Below are 14,887 nucleotides of genomic sequence, written 5' to 3'. Positions count from 1 at the left end.
CTTCATCAGTGACAATAGTTTCCAGACCATGCTTTGTATCCTAGTCCTTCTCAGGATGGAATGAAGCTCAGATATGAAAGACAAGTTCAAACTTATCAGTAGATCAATTTTTGATGTTTTTGTCCACTGATCCTTTTACTGAGCTCTTATTCCTTTGTGATGACTCTGTTATGTGTGACGACAGTGCTTTCATATTGGAAAATCTGATGAACAATTAAAATCCAACCAGGTTTTACAAATCTGTCTCTCACCTATTATTCTGCAATGACAGACATGTATTAACTAGCTAACTAACACCTACACTGAGACATATGCATACAGGTACTGGAAAGTTGAGACTGATAAATATTTCTATCTCTTCTAAAGTATTCAACAAAGAAGAAAGTCCGCTGTCTATTTTGTGTTCATGCAATTAATTTTATAACATTCTTGTTTAGATGAGAAAGTAGATAATAGGAAATGTTCTAGATTTCAGGTTTGTGGCATTAAGAATATTTCTTGAAATGACCATTATACCAATCTCATTCACAAAGGGACATTTTATATTGCCTTCTGCTTATGCACTGCTTCTCTAAATTAATAAACTGCAATCCCTACCTGGCCCATTTCTTTAAATTAGATACTTCATGCATGTTGGAAGTTTCTGTACACTCTGTTTCTGCCAAACAGATGGTTGGCACTGTCAGATTGGCATGTCTCCAGAGATTATTTTGTAAGTGGAAGTCCACTCATGGGGAGATAATTTGTGTTGATCCCTTTTTTTCTTTTGTAGACCCTGAAAATCTATTACAAATGGCTAGGGACTCTTTAGAAAAGAATACTGTTGAACATGGCATGATGAGATGCTGGGAATTAGAAGAAATTGTCCCTCTTTCCATTCTTTTATGGGATTATTATCTCTTTCTTTTTGTTTGGAAAGAACATCCTCATATTGTTGCAGTGCAATTCCAAATACATACCAATGTTAAAAATGTAGGAAGGGAAGAATTGGTTCCTTCTCTGCATGTTTTCCTATTTTTCTCCCCCACATAATCCTCGATATCTGGTTGAGATCCTACATGTGCATCTACCTCTGTGCATGCAGTTCTGGGTTCTGCCATGACTCGATAGCTGTCAAGCAAGAGGAGGGGTTCTTCTAGCTATTCCTTAAAGCTGGTAGAGGGTGGTTCAGATCATGGAATAGCAAGTAACTTTTCCAAACTGATAATACAGTAAAACCCCCTTATCAATGGATTTGATACCCATGGTTTCATGACCCAAGTTTCAAAAGGTACCCCCCCCCCCTTTTAGATCTTCCAGTGTGATGCTATGGCATGCTTCCTGCCCAGGTATAGTTAAATATGGGCATATTACGCATGTTTTTGAGTATCCTTGGGGTTGTGGTGTTGGCCTTGGAACATATCCACCATGGATATTGGGGGTTCTACTGTATAGGACAGAAATAATGCAGTCTTTCCACATTCACTTCCAGGGAAATTGGAAGTTGATTCTGCATCCATAAAAACTGTTCAGAACTGGGAAAAGTTTGATAGCAAAAGTAATCCATGGTGACACATACTTTTCATTTTTGGAAATGATTTTTGTAAAATTGAGAGAATTTAAATAAAGGGACATAACATGCTCTAATAATACATTTGGGATAGGCAGCTATTTGAAAAATCTTTTCCCCTTGATTCTTTTACAACTTGGAAGAAGTAGTCAGCCAGTTCCTATAGCTTTTAAGACTCTGCAAGTTCAATAAGCGAGAAAAGGAAGATCTGAGGGCAGATGAAGTAGCCACTTCACTGATGTCAAAAGGAGAATGCTAATGAGTGGCCTGTTTGGGAGACTGTGGCCTCTTCTCCACTGACATGTAAAATCCAGATTATCTGCTTTGAACTGGATTATATGGCAGTGTAGACTCAATCCAGTTCAAAGCAGATAATGCGGATTATCTACTTTGATAATCCGGATTATATGGCAGTGTAGATGGGGCCTAGATGGGAAAAAGTTATAGTTCAGTACAACTATCTCCAGAACCCTCTGAAAATCATTTTAAGTAGAGGATTCTGAGACCTATAATCCAAAATGTAACGTTTTCAAACCGGACTAGTTAACAATCACATAATATCACGTAATATGTGATTGTTAACATATGTGATAAAAAAGGAAAATTGTTAAAGGCTCCAATTGTTGCACTTATCTTTATTTAAATTGATCAAATTCCTGAATCTATCACCTGGCTAGCTTTACATGAGTTGACTAAAATGTTTGTTTTAATAACTATATGTATCTATTTTCATGTCTATTTAGATATTGCAGAATGACGTAAACAATAACACATTAGCAGATAGAGGATGTTTAGGGAAGGTCTAAATCCAAGTGTTACTTTACAATTACAGTAAACTTACAGTGGAGTTCATATCCGTATTGATTAATAACTAATTCAAATTAAAATAAAACAAAATGACATTGACAAAGTAATTTGAAATATTCCGGATCTCATTTATTGTCCAGGTACTGTAGTTTTTTCTCTCCTCCTGTAATTAGTATAATTACCAGAAAAGATTATTGGAAAGATATTTTAAAAATAAAACTAAAGAAGAGATATGAATTTTACTATGGAAATAGTAAAATAAAGAATTAAGTGCATTATATATATATATATATATATATATATATATATATATATATATATTTGCCACATATTCACAGAACGCATAATGTACGCAGAACACATCATGCGACGTGCGGGGCTTGACAAATCCAAGGCCGGAGTTAAAATTGCTGGAAGAAACATTAATAACCTTAAGTATGCAGATGATACCACCCTGATGGCTGAAAGGAAGAGGAGCTGAGGAGCCTTATTATCAAGGTGAAAGAAGAAAATGCAAAAGCCAGGCTGCAGTTAAACATCAAGAAAACCAAGATAATGGCAACCACACCTATTGATAACTGGCAAATAGAGAGAGAAAACGTGGAGGCAGTGACAGACTTTATATTTCTAGGCATGAAGATCACTGCAGATGCAGACTGCAGCCAGGAAATCAGAAGATGTTTACTTCTTGGGAGGAGAGCAACGGCCTACCTCAATAAAATAGTGAAGAGTAGAGACATCACACTGGCAACGAAGGTCAGCATAGAGAAAGCAATGGTATTCCCCATAGTAACCTATGGTTGCGAGAGCTGGACCATAAGGAAGGCTGAGCAAAGGAAGATTGAGGCTTTTGAACTTTGGTGCTGGAGGAAAATCCTGAGAGTGTCTTGGACTGCAAGAAGATCCAACCAGTCCATCCTCCAGCAAACAATGCCCGACTGCTCACTGGAGGGAAAGATATTAGAGGCAAAGATGAAGTATTTTGGCCACATCATGAGGAGACAAGAAAGCTTGGAAAAGATCCTGATGCTGTGGAAAATGGAAGGAAAAAAGGAAGAGAGACCGACCAAGGGCGAGATGGATGGACTGTATCCTTGAAGTGACTGGCATGAACCTGAAGGAACTGAGGGCGGCGACGGCCGATGGGAGCTCTGGCGTGGACTGGTCCATGAGGTCACAAAGAGTCGGAAACGACTATGTGAATGAAGAAGAAGAAGATATATATATATGTTTGCCACATATTCACAGAACTTTATTTTCTAAAAGCAAACTATGGGAAGAAAAAAAATTCAGACCTGCAAAGTTAAGTGAAGGAAGTGTTCCTTTTCTGGGCTAGCAGCTCAAATTCAAATATCAATGGTATTGGCTAACTTTGGCAGCCAGAGGTATTTTTCCAAAATAAATACAACTAGGCTTCAGATAAGCACAGATTGGATGAATTTTATAAATATAGGGGGACCTTGGGTATATTTCCTCATCATGGACCTTGCTGTTTAAAACCTTTGGCGAGGTGAAGTTTGAGACATTTGGAGAGCCAAATGACTTATTTTTTATTTAGATCATATTCTATTCTGAACATTTATATAATGATTTAAATTAATGTATTCATTGTCTACTCTCTGTATACTCTGTCTACCCTGTATACTCTCACCCTATCTATTCATGCGATGTGCAGGGCATGACGAATCCTAGGCTGGAGTAAAAATTGCTGGAATAAACATTAACAACCTTAGATAGACAGATGATACCACTTTGACGGCTGAAAACTCAGAGAGTGCTTTGGACCGCAAGAACATCCAACCAGTCCATACTCCAGGAAATAATGCCTGACTGTTCATTGGAAGGAAGGATATTAAAGGCAAAGATAAGTACTTTGGCCACATAATGAGAAGACAGGAAAGCGTGGAGAAGATAATGATGCTGGGGGAAATGGAAGGAAAAAGGAAGAAGGGCCGATCAAGGGCAAGATGGATGGATTGTATCCTTGACGTGGCTGGCTTGAACTTGAAGAAGTTGAGGTTGGCAACGCTGACAGGGAGCTCTGGCGTGGGCTGGTTGTCATGATACAGCTGCCTCTTAAAGAGCCACACACACAATAAAAGTTCTTAAATGTTTATTAAATGATGTTTTAAACTCAAAAAACACTTAACTGCAGTGTTCCTTTTAAAAGGTAAAAGTCTTAGTTCAAAAGAAGTCAAAAAGCAAGAGCAAAAGGATAATCCGGATTATCTGGCTTGATAATCTGCATCAAATATAACACAAACGCCACCAAAGCTGACGCCACGTAATGCTGTGGCTCAAAGGGCTAAAGAGGAGCTAAACGCTCCCAAAAGGCAGCAAACAGAAGCGTAGCCAAAAGCCAGGCTGAGTTTCAAAGACCAAAGGAGGAAACTAGAGACGCCAAGCCAGGAGCAAGCACAGACGTAGTCAGGAGTCAGACCGGGTTCAGTAGCCAGAAATGCTGAGGTAGAAACGCCAAAGCAAGGGCGCCAAAGCAGGGACGCCGAGGCAAGCACCAAACTGGAAACGCCGAAGCAGGCTCACTGAAGCGAATGCCAAACTGGAAGCGCTAGAGCAGGAAAGCCAATGCAAACACCAAACTGGAAACGCTGGAGCAGGAATGCCAAAGCCAACGCCAAACTGGAAACGTCGGAGCAGGAACACCAAAGTAAACGCCAAACTGGAACCGCCTGAGCAGGAACGCCAAAGCAAATGCCAAACTGGAAACGCCAAACTGGAAACGTTGTAGTCAGGAGCCAAACAGGAGTCAGAAGCCAGGAACACCGAAGCAGGATTCAATCCAGATTATCAGGAAGCTGTACAGCCAGGACCCAAGGTGAATAGGCAGCGACAAAGCAATGTCCCCAAAACAACACCTTGCCTTCTGCAAGGCAATAGCTCTTGAAACTCCACTTTTAACTTACTCATCGGAGTCCAATGCTGATGAGGCCTCCACCCTGTCCTCATCATCCACAGCTGATCTTGATCTCATTTGTGGACCTCGCCTCTCATCCCTCCAGTCCCTCCATCTTCGTTCAAGACTTAGATCTCCCCATGTCCCAGGAGTATGAGAGGCTTGCCAATCCCCTGATGCAGCCCCATGAGCTGGCTCATCATCCACATTTACTTGAGTCCAATCAACATTCTCCATCTCACTCCCAGACCCATCATTCCCAGAGAATAATAATAATAATAATAACTTTATTTTTATACCCCGCCCCAACTCCCCGAAGGGACTCGGGGCAGCATACATGGGGCCTTGCCCGATAAAACAATCAAATATCAAAACACAGCAATAAAACAGTTATCCAATAAAAACATCAATTACAGTAAAAACAATCGTTAAAATCAACATGAAACATACAATATTAACACTGGAGACTACTTCATAGAACCCAGGCAAAGTGCAACATGTGCCGAAATGGGCTGAAATGGGGAGGGTAATTTCACAGTTGAAATTGACAAAGTGCAATATAGCATTGGCAACACCTCGAGAATGGGGCTATTATAAATTGGGCAGATAGATCAGTCCGACACCAAATTAAGTATCAAAGGCCTTTTGAAAAAGCCAGGTTTTTAAGCTCCTATGGAAGGAGAGGAGGGTAGGGGCCTGCCTGATCTCTCTAGGGAGCGAGTTCCAAAGCCGGGGGGCCACGACGGAGAAGGCCGTCTCTCTCGTCCCCACCAACCGCGACTGCGAGGGTGGTGGGAGTAAGAGAAGGGCCTCCCCCGACGAGCAAAGAGAACGTGCGGGTTCGTAGGGGGAGATGCGGTCTCTAAGGTAGGTGGGTCCCAAACCGTTTAGGGCTTTGTAGGTGATAACCTGCACCTTGAATTGGGCCCGGAAAGTAAATGGCAGCCAGTGAAGCTCCTTAAACAGAGGCGTTGAATGCGCCCTGTAATTCGCTCCGGTTAGAAGCCTGGCTGCCAAACACTGTACTAGTTGTAATTTCCGGGCCATCTTCAAAGGCAGCCCCACGTAGAGCGCATTGCAATAGTCCAGTCTAGAGGTAACTAAGGCATGGACCACCATGGTCAGATCAGACTTCTCGAGGTATGGTCGCAGCTGGCGCACAAGTTTTAATTGTGCAAAGGCCCTCCCGGCCACGGCCAACACCTGAGCCTCAAGCGTCTGCCCCGAATCCAGGAGGACCCCCAAGCTGCGGACCTGTGCCTTCAGGGGGAGTGCGACCCTGTCAAGCACAGGTTGCCACCCAATACCCCGATCAGATGTACGACTGACCTGGAGGACCTCTGTCTTGTCAAGATTATTTATTAAGTCTCAGTTTGTTCACCCTCATCCAGGCCAACACAGCGGCCAGACACTGGTCCAGAATCCAAGGGGCTTCCTTGGATTTAGGTGGAAAAGAGTAGTAGAGTTGGGTGTCATCTGCGTAGAGATGGCACCGTACTCCAAAACTCCGGATGACCTCTCCCAGCGGTTTCATGTAGATGTTAAAAAGCATGGGGGACAAAATAGAACCTTGCGGGACCCCACAGGTCAATGGCCAGGGGTCCGAGCAGGTGTCCCCCAGCTTCACCAACTGGGAATGACCCTCCAGAAAGGACTGGAGCCACTGGAGTGCAGTACCCCCAAGGCCCATCCCAGAGAGCCACCCCAGAAGGACACCATGGTCGATGGTATCGAAAGCCGCTGAGATGTCCAAGAGAACCAGCAGGGTCACACTCCCCCTGTCCAGTTCCCTGCGGAGGTCATCCACCAAGGCGACCAAAGCCGTCTCAGTACTGAACCCAGGCCTGAAGCCAGACTGCGATTGGTCCAGAAAATCCGTATCTTCCAAGAATCCCTGGAGCTGAGAGGCAACCACCCACTCCAAGACCTTGCCCAAGAATGGTAGGTTAGATATTGGCCTGTAGTTACAAGGATTGGCCGGATCCAATGAGGCCTTCTTCAGAATAGGCCTTACCACTGCTTGTTTTAGGCTAGATGGAAATTTGCCCTGCCCCAAAGAGGCATTAATTATTGCCACAAACCAATCAACTAACCCACCACTGGCCTGTTTTAAAAGCCAAGATGGGCAGGGATCTAGGGCACAGGTAGTCGCCCTCACCGCTCCAAGAATCTTGTCCACATCATCAGGTTGCACAAACTGAAACAAATCCCACAAGATCGAACAGACAGATGCCTCGGTTACCTCACCTGACAATGCATCAAGACTGGCGTCCAAGTCAGAACGAATCTGAGCGACTTTGTCTGCAAAATGGTGAGTGAACTTGCTACGCCGAGTTGCCGAGGAGTCAGGTGCCCCCCCCCCCACCCTGAGAAGGGTGGAGGAGCTCCCCAACAACTCGGAACCCCTCAAATGTCTCCTCATCCGTGGGAGCAGTGAGTATATCCCGGATCTTTTTCCTTTCTCTTTTCTCATCCGACTCCTGCTCTCGAGTAGACCTTTTAGTTCCTCTACTCTCTGTGAAACCATCATCCTCCAGCATGGACTCCTCATCACTAGAAAACCCATAAAACGTCTCATCCTCTGAAGGCGCCATAAGTATTTCCCGGCCCCTCTTTACTTGTTGTTCTTCATCAAGCACCTGCTCTCTATTAGCCCTTTTTCTCCTTCCAGCTGTTTCACCCATAGAACCATTACTGCCCCTTGGCCCAACTACAACACTGGTCATGAGGTCACGAAGAGTCTGAAGTGACTGAAGGAATAAATGACAACAACAAATTCACTTCTAGGTTTCCTTTCTATTTAACATTCAAAGTGGGACAAACTGGAGTAATAAATAGCAACAATATTAAAAGAAGCAAGGATTTTTTTTAAAAAAAAATCAATAGAGAATAAAACCCTTCAATTTGTGCCACAGCATGCTTTGGCAGTGTACATTTTCTAGCCACTGCAGTTTAGGGCAGGCTTGAGAGCTACATTGATTGGTCTATGTAGATCTATCCTAAAAATTATCCTCCATGGACCCAACTACATTAGCTAATTCCATTATCCTTTTTTTGAACAAGCTGTTTCAAGCCTGCTTGGTTGCTTGAAAGGGACTTCTTCAGTTGTCTTTGTGCAGCAAAAGTGTTTCTATTGCTCGGCCCAGTTCAGCATGATTGGCACCCCACATCCCCTGGGAGGAGGGAGAGAAGTTCCCACTGTAGGCTCTATTTAGACAGGCTTTTGATTTTTAACTTGTTGCAACAGATGGAGCTTTTGTGAGGCATGTTGTATCTGTATTTTGTGGTTGTTTTAAAATGGTTTTTAGACTGCTTTGGTGTTTTTAAACACAACTATGGTTTAATCTTGTTTAACTTCCAAGTTGTTTCTTAGTTGTACTTTGTTTAAAGGGTTGTGCACTGTCCTGATTCTTTAGTTGGGTGAAAGGTGGAAAGATAAATGAATGAATGAATTAAACAAATGCAAAGGAAGCTATTACAGATTTTTTGGACTTGGTGTTATATAACAGAATGATGTCACATTAAACAAAAGATAAGTTACGGGAGTGTTCTCCTTTCATCTGTCATGAAGGCAGATTTCCACAGCAGAACTAGAAAATATATCCAAGATGCCAGAGGGTCTCTACAATGGGTAAAACCAGGGGTCCCCAAACTAAGGCCCGGGGGCCGAATGCGGCCCTCCAAGGTCATTTACCTGGCCCCCGCCCTCAGTTTTATAATATAATATTTTATATCATTTTAAATAATATAATATATTGTATATACATATAATATTGATAATAATATAATGTTATATAATACTAATAATACCATATAATAATATTAATTATATGATATATATTACATATAATATTACAGTATAGTGGTATAGTTCAATATAGTAATATATAATGCTAATATTGTGCTGTGCTAATAATATAATATATTGTACTAGCTGTGCCCGGCCACGCGTTGCTGTGGCAAAGTATGGTGGTATGGGAAATAAAGTACTGAGGAATTGGTGGTAGTTAAGGTAAAGGATTCCCTGGGCTGAGTGGGTTGCTAGGAGACCAAGTGAGCGGAGCTTAGCCTTCTAACTGGCAGCAATTGGATAAAAACAATTATTCCTCTCCCTCTAATTGGGACTTTATTTTTCTTTTCTTTTTGTTGTATCAACCTAGAGGCACGGATGAGGGGTTGTGCTGTCAATTTTCGAGGTTGTGGGGTGTTTACTTTTGTTGTTTTGTCCGCTGCCATGATGCCATCACTCTTAGATAGATAGATAATTAGATAGATAGATAGATAGATAGATAGATAGATAGATAGATAGATAGATAGATAGATAGATAGATAGATAGATGTGCATACAGCTGCTCTGAGTCCCCTTCAGGGTGAGAAGGGTGGGATATAAATGTAATAAATAAATGTAGTAAATGAATAAATAAATAATTTTAGACTTAGGCTCGCCCAAAGTCTGAAATAACTTGAAGGCACACAACAACAACAATCCTAATTAACTTGACTATCTCATTGGCCAGAAGCAGGCCCTCACTTCCCATTGAAATCCTGATAGATTTATGTTGGTTACAATTGTTTTCATTTTTAAATATTGTATTGTGCTTTCATTGTTGTTGTTGTTTTGCACTACAAATAAGACATGTGCAGTGTGCATATGAATTTGTTCGTTTTTTTCCCCCAAATGATAATTCGGCCCCTCCACAGTCTGAAGGATTGTGGAGCAGCCCTCTGCTTTAAAAGTTTGAGGACCCCTAGGTAAAACCTTTGAGATTTGTCAAGGAATTGTTGTTTAGGAAAGAGGGTCAACCAAGTATCTGCATTTCTGAACATCCTCTAAATGGCTCATAACTAGCACTCAACTAGCATTCAACTAGCCATTGAATTTTCCTTTGGAGGGACAATGCCCTCATTTTCCCTCCCTCCCCAGATAGTTGTATCTCAGGACAATTTGTATTAGCAACTATGGTACTTCTCTTTCCCTTGCTCTTGGACCAAAACAGACACCTTGTTTTTAATTTATTATGGTTAACATTCCTCTAGAATTGCTTTCTGCACTTTGATTCCAGAACCTACCACAAAATCTGGACAAGATGATGCTATATGCCTTTGCAATTGCAAAGGACTGGGGAAGCAATGCTGGAAAAAATGTCTGGTTAGAGCCTTGGTAAAATGCTGCTAGTCAGAATAGCAACAGCTAGATGGTCTAGATGGAATTAAATACTATTTTTGTCTGTGTCTGTAAACAGCAAGCTAGGATGCCTCAGTGCTTAACGAGAATATTTCCTTTCTTGCTGAGGAAAATATAATGTATACTATTTTAAAACATTCTGAGAACAGTGTTTCCATTTAAAGTTGGAAAATACCTCAACAACTGGCAATGTTAACACTTTTCGTTAACATATAGTTTTTGAATTAACTGATTTTATCACCAAAGCCCATGGACCAATTAACTCTTTGGATTATGATTGCAGCTAGAGCATATTGTTATTGATCAGCATCCCTATATGTGAAGTTGTGTGCAAATATTTTGATGAAAGATTATTGAAGTCATAAATCTTGTAGGGGAAAAAGGCTCTTAATCTGGTAAACTCTGTCATTGCCCCATTAAAAATGTCATTCATTATTTACCCATGTTAGCAGATTTCTGAATCAAATACAATATTGTGCCTCTATGTGTATATATTTTGTATGAGGGATACATTTTCCTTTTTAAATATTAATATCCAAAACACATTTCATTAGCAATTCTTTCTACTCAATCACATGGCACTATAATAATGCTAGTGCTATTCAATCTTCATAGAAGTATCTCAGTCGGACTGACCCAAGCCAGTTTACTGCCTGAGGTGAAAGACAACATGGAATCCTTTTCTTATTCTTTCTACAGAAGCCAACTGGACTGGTAGATGGATCTGATTTTCCTGTTGCTGATGACGTAGAATCCTTCACTGAATGCCACTAGTTTATTTGATGCAGGACAGGATGCATGTGCCATATATCTAATGAAGAAGGGGATCTTTACCATGTTTGCAGAAGACACAAAGCTAGAAGAGATGGCTAACACATTGGAAGATACAAACAGAATTCAGAATAAACTACAAAATAGGGCAGAAATTAATACAATGAAATTCAATAGATGGAAATTCAAAATGTTACATTTACACTGCTAAAGCCAAATGAACAGGTATAAGTTAGGGCTACGTTGCACAGCAGAATTACATGTGAAAAGTACCTGTGGTTTTGTTGATCATAAATGGAACATTATTCATTAACAGAAGTATAATTTCCAATTCAAGGAAAAGTAATAGTCTATCTATATTCTGCACTAATCAGACCTCATTCAGTTCTGAGCCACTAATTTTAAGAAGAGTATAGATAAATTGAAGCAGATTCAGAGAAGGGAAACAAGAATGATTTGGAGAAAAAAACATATTAAGAAAGTTGAAGGCATTGGATATGTTCAGTTTTGTGAAGAGAAGTCTGAAAGTAACATGATTATAGCTGTGGAGTGTAACAGAGAGGAGGCCCAGATTTAATGGTTTGACGTTACAGGGAAGTAGACTTTGACTGAACATTAGAAGGAACTCCCTGACACTAAGAGCAGTTTGGCAATTGAACCAATTGCCTTGAGAGGTGGTGGGCTCTAATTCTTTAGACTTCTTGAAAAAGAGGCTGTATAGCTACCTACTGGAAATGTTTTGGTGGAGATCCTGCATTGAGCAGGGGGTAGGAATCGATGACCCATGGGGCCCCATCCAGCTCCGTGATTCTATGACTCTATAATAAAGAAGAATGGTTTGGGAGCCAAGAAAATGTTGGACCAACCCGGCATCTACTACCTATGATGGTTGCCTTGCTTCAGTAACAGAGATAAGATTGGACTCCAGTAATGTGTAAAATGGATGTTTTCTCCCAATTCTTTTTGGCGAAAAAAAACAAAAACATCATTGGCCAAGATTAAACCAACTGGTTCATCAAGGCCATGGACTTTGGGTGGTGAATCATGCCTCACACATGCCACATAGTGTATTAGTTTTGGAATCAGAAGGGAAGGGAACTTTCCAAAGGACTTTGTGGTATGGCACATGGGGAGGAGTTCTGCTATTTAAAGGAAAGGAAAGTCATGAATCCCACTGGGCATGCCAAGGTTTTGGGTATGTTAATGGCAGAAGTCTAAATCTTAATACACTTTTATTAGACTTTTGCAAATGCTGAAACTTGTGGCAACACATTTTTCTATGAAAAAAATGGGGTCTTCTAGAAACAGGTGTTTAAAATAATATTACAAGAAATGTTTCAGTTTTCCTAATAAGACATTGTATTTATCTGATGAATGTACTTCTGAGATTACCCATGAAATAACTATTAGGAAATGCAGTTATTATTTTATAATTGCTTCCTATTTTAAATAAATGCCTTCTAGCTGACTTGTCAACAACAAAGATAGATAGTGTAAAATTGCCATAAGGGGTGAAATGAAGGAATGCTTCAAAATTAAAAGTTTTGAATATGATGACAGCTCAATGCTTACATAAGTGCAAAAGGCTATTCCATTTTAGAACATAAAGAAATGTGTTTTCTCATTCTCAACCTCCAGAGTTCCTTTAGTATAAGATAGAATGCTGGATTACTGCAAAGTACTTTTCACAGGTGCTGAACTGCCTTGTCTACAAGCACCGGTGGTGGATAGAGACAGAGGACAAAACCAGGCACATTATCATCCCTTTCACCATCAGTGACCTTTAATGTTTTTAATCTTGCTGCTGATGTTGTTATTACACATTTTACTTGCAGAACACTAAATGACGGTAGGAAAACCAACCCCAGGGCAAGTATGCTCTGTGCAGTTCTTTTCTTAAGGGTGTGGTGGGGAGGGAGATGTAAGAGATGTCCTCCTTTCTCCTTATGCCTTTCTGCTCATTTCTGTAGATATTTAAGTGAAGGAGATCTGAAATTATCTAGCCTGAGCCATTGCACCATCTGCTTTAGGGGTGGCCTTCTGTTTGCCAGGAGGACATGGATTCCAAATGAGAAGTCTGTGTAGTAGTCACACATAAATGATCTTTCAGAAGCACAATAATATTTTTCAACCGTCTTCCTATTCTTTCCTAATTTACTCTGGCATGGGGGTTATATGCTAGTAACACTGGTGAATGCCAATTGTGTCAACACTCCAGATTGTCCTAATTAAACTTTATAACAGGGAAAATCTAACTCTGCTGCATTTATGGTGAAAAAAAATTAATGTCCCTAAATACTGGGCCCCAATTCAGAATTGCAGAGTTTGTGCCACTGTTTTAGATATGTATTTGATATGTATGATGGATTGCTATTCTTAGAGCTGTCATTAACTAAAATAATTCTTTGATCACAATCTTGTGTGTGATCACTCTGATATATGTCCTATTACATTTAGTAGTGCTTTCTGCTTGGTATGGGGCTACGGTCTCAATTTGCAAAGAGGTCTGACAATATTTACAATATTCTTTTAAATTGTACTTAAAAACCTATTGTAAGTTGAATTACAGGTTATTGGTGTTAAGGGTGTACACCTAGATCTTTACTTTATGCAGGTGAATAAACTGCACTGTAAATGAAGTACACAGTTATAAGACATTCCGTTTGGGAGAAGCTGAACCAACCTCATGTGAGGTTGGCTAAATGCCTCCTGATCTAATACATCCTTCATTTGAACCAGTATTTTTGGCTATAATATTCCATCAGATTCACCTATACAGTATGGCATTCTTATTTATAGATTCAGCGTCCCTGGTTTCACTTATCCATGCTTTGAAAACTATTTTCCCAAGAAGTCATGTAGGCTCCTCTAGGTCCTTTAGTTTTATGATATCCTTCTGCTCCAAGTATAGTCAAAATAAAGGATTCACTATTATCCACAATTTCAGGCATAACAGTACAGTCGTACTGTACAGGCCAGGCATGTAGCCGGGAAGGGGGGGGGCTTGAGGGGCTTCGCCCCCCCCCAAATTCTCAGGGTGGTCCGCAAGAAGGCCTCACATTTATGATTTAAACTGTTATGTTTATTCATATCATGATCTGATCACCATGCTCAATATATCCCATATGCATGGGGTATTGGGATAACGATACAAAAAGTTTGCTAGGGTAGACCCTCTCCCTCTCAGATTCAGCCCCCGCCCCCCCGAACCAAAATCCCAGCCCCTCCCAAAACAAAATCCTGGCTATGGGCCTGGTACAGGCAATCCCTGTGTTATAAACATCCATTTTACAAACAATTCACAGTTAGGAACAGGTGTGAGACAATAAGAAGTGAAAGGAATCTACCCCTCAAAAGGGAAATTCTCTCCTGTAAGAGTTATCATGGGAAAAGAGTGGTTCCACTGAAGTTTTATCATCAACCTGTGTTTCCACAGCAAGCCAAATTTTTCAAAATCCAATTATCACAGGGACAGAAAGTGAGGTGAAATCTTCTGAACAGGGGCACAGACAGCAAAACAAACACCACAGGAGTGCTAACCCTTCCCTATGCTATCAAAAGCTTAGATAGATATGGCTGCAGTTACACTTAAAATGTGACTGTTCTGACTTACAGACAAATTCAACTTAACAACAAACCTACATAATCTATCTTTGTAACT

This window comes from Anolis carolinensis, chromosome 3 (genome assembly GCF_035594765.1).
Source record: "Anolis carolinensis isolate JA03-04 chromosome 3, rAnoCar3.1.pri, whole genome shotgun sequence".
Lineage (NCBI taxonomy): Eukaryota > Metazoa > Chordata > Lepidosauria > Squamata > Dactyloidae > Anolis > Anolis carolinensis.
Note: the sequence above shows the minus strand (reverse complement) of the source record.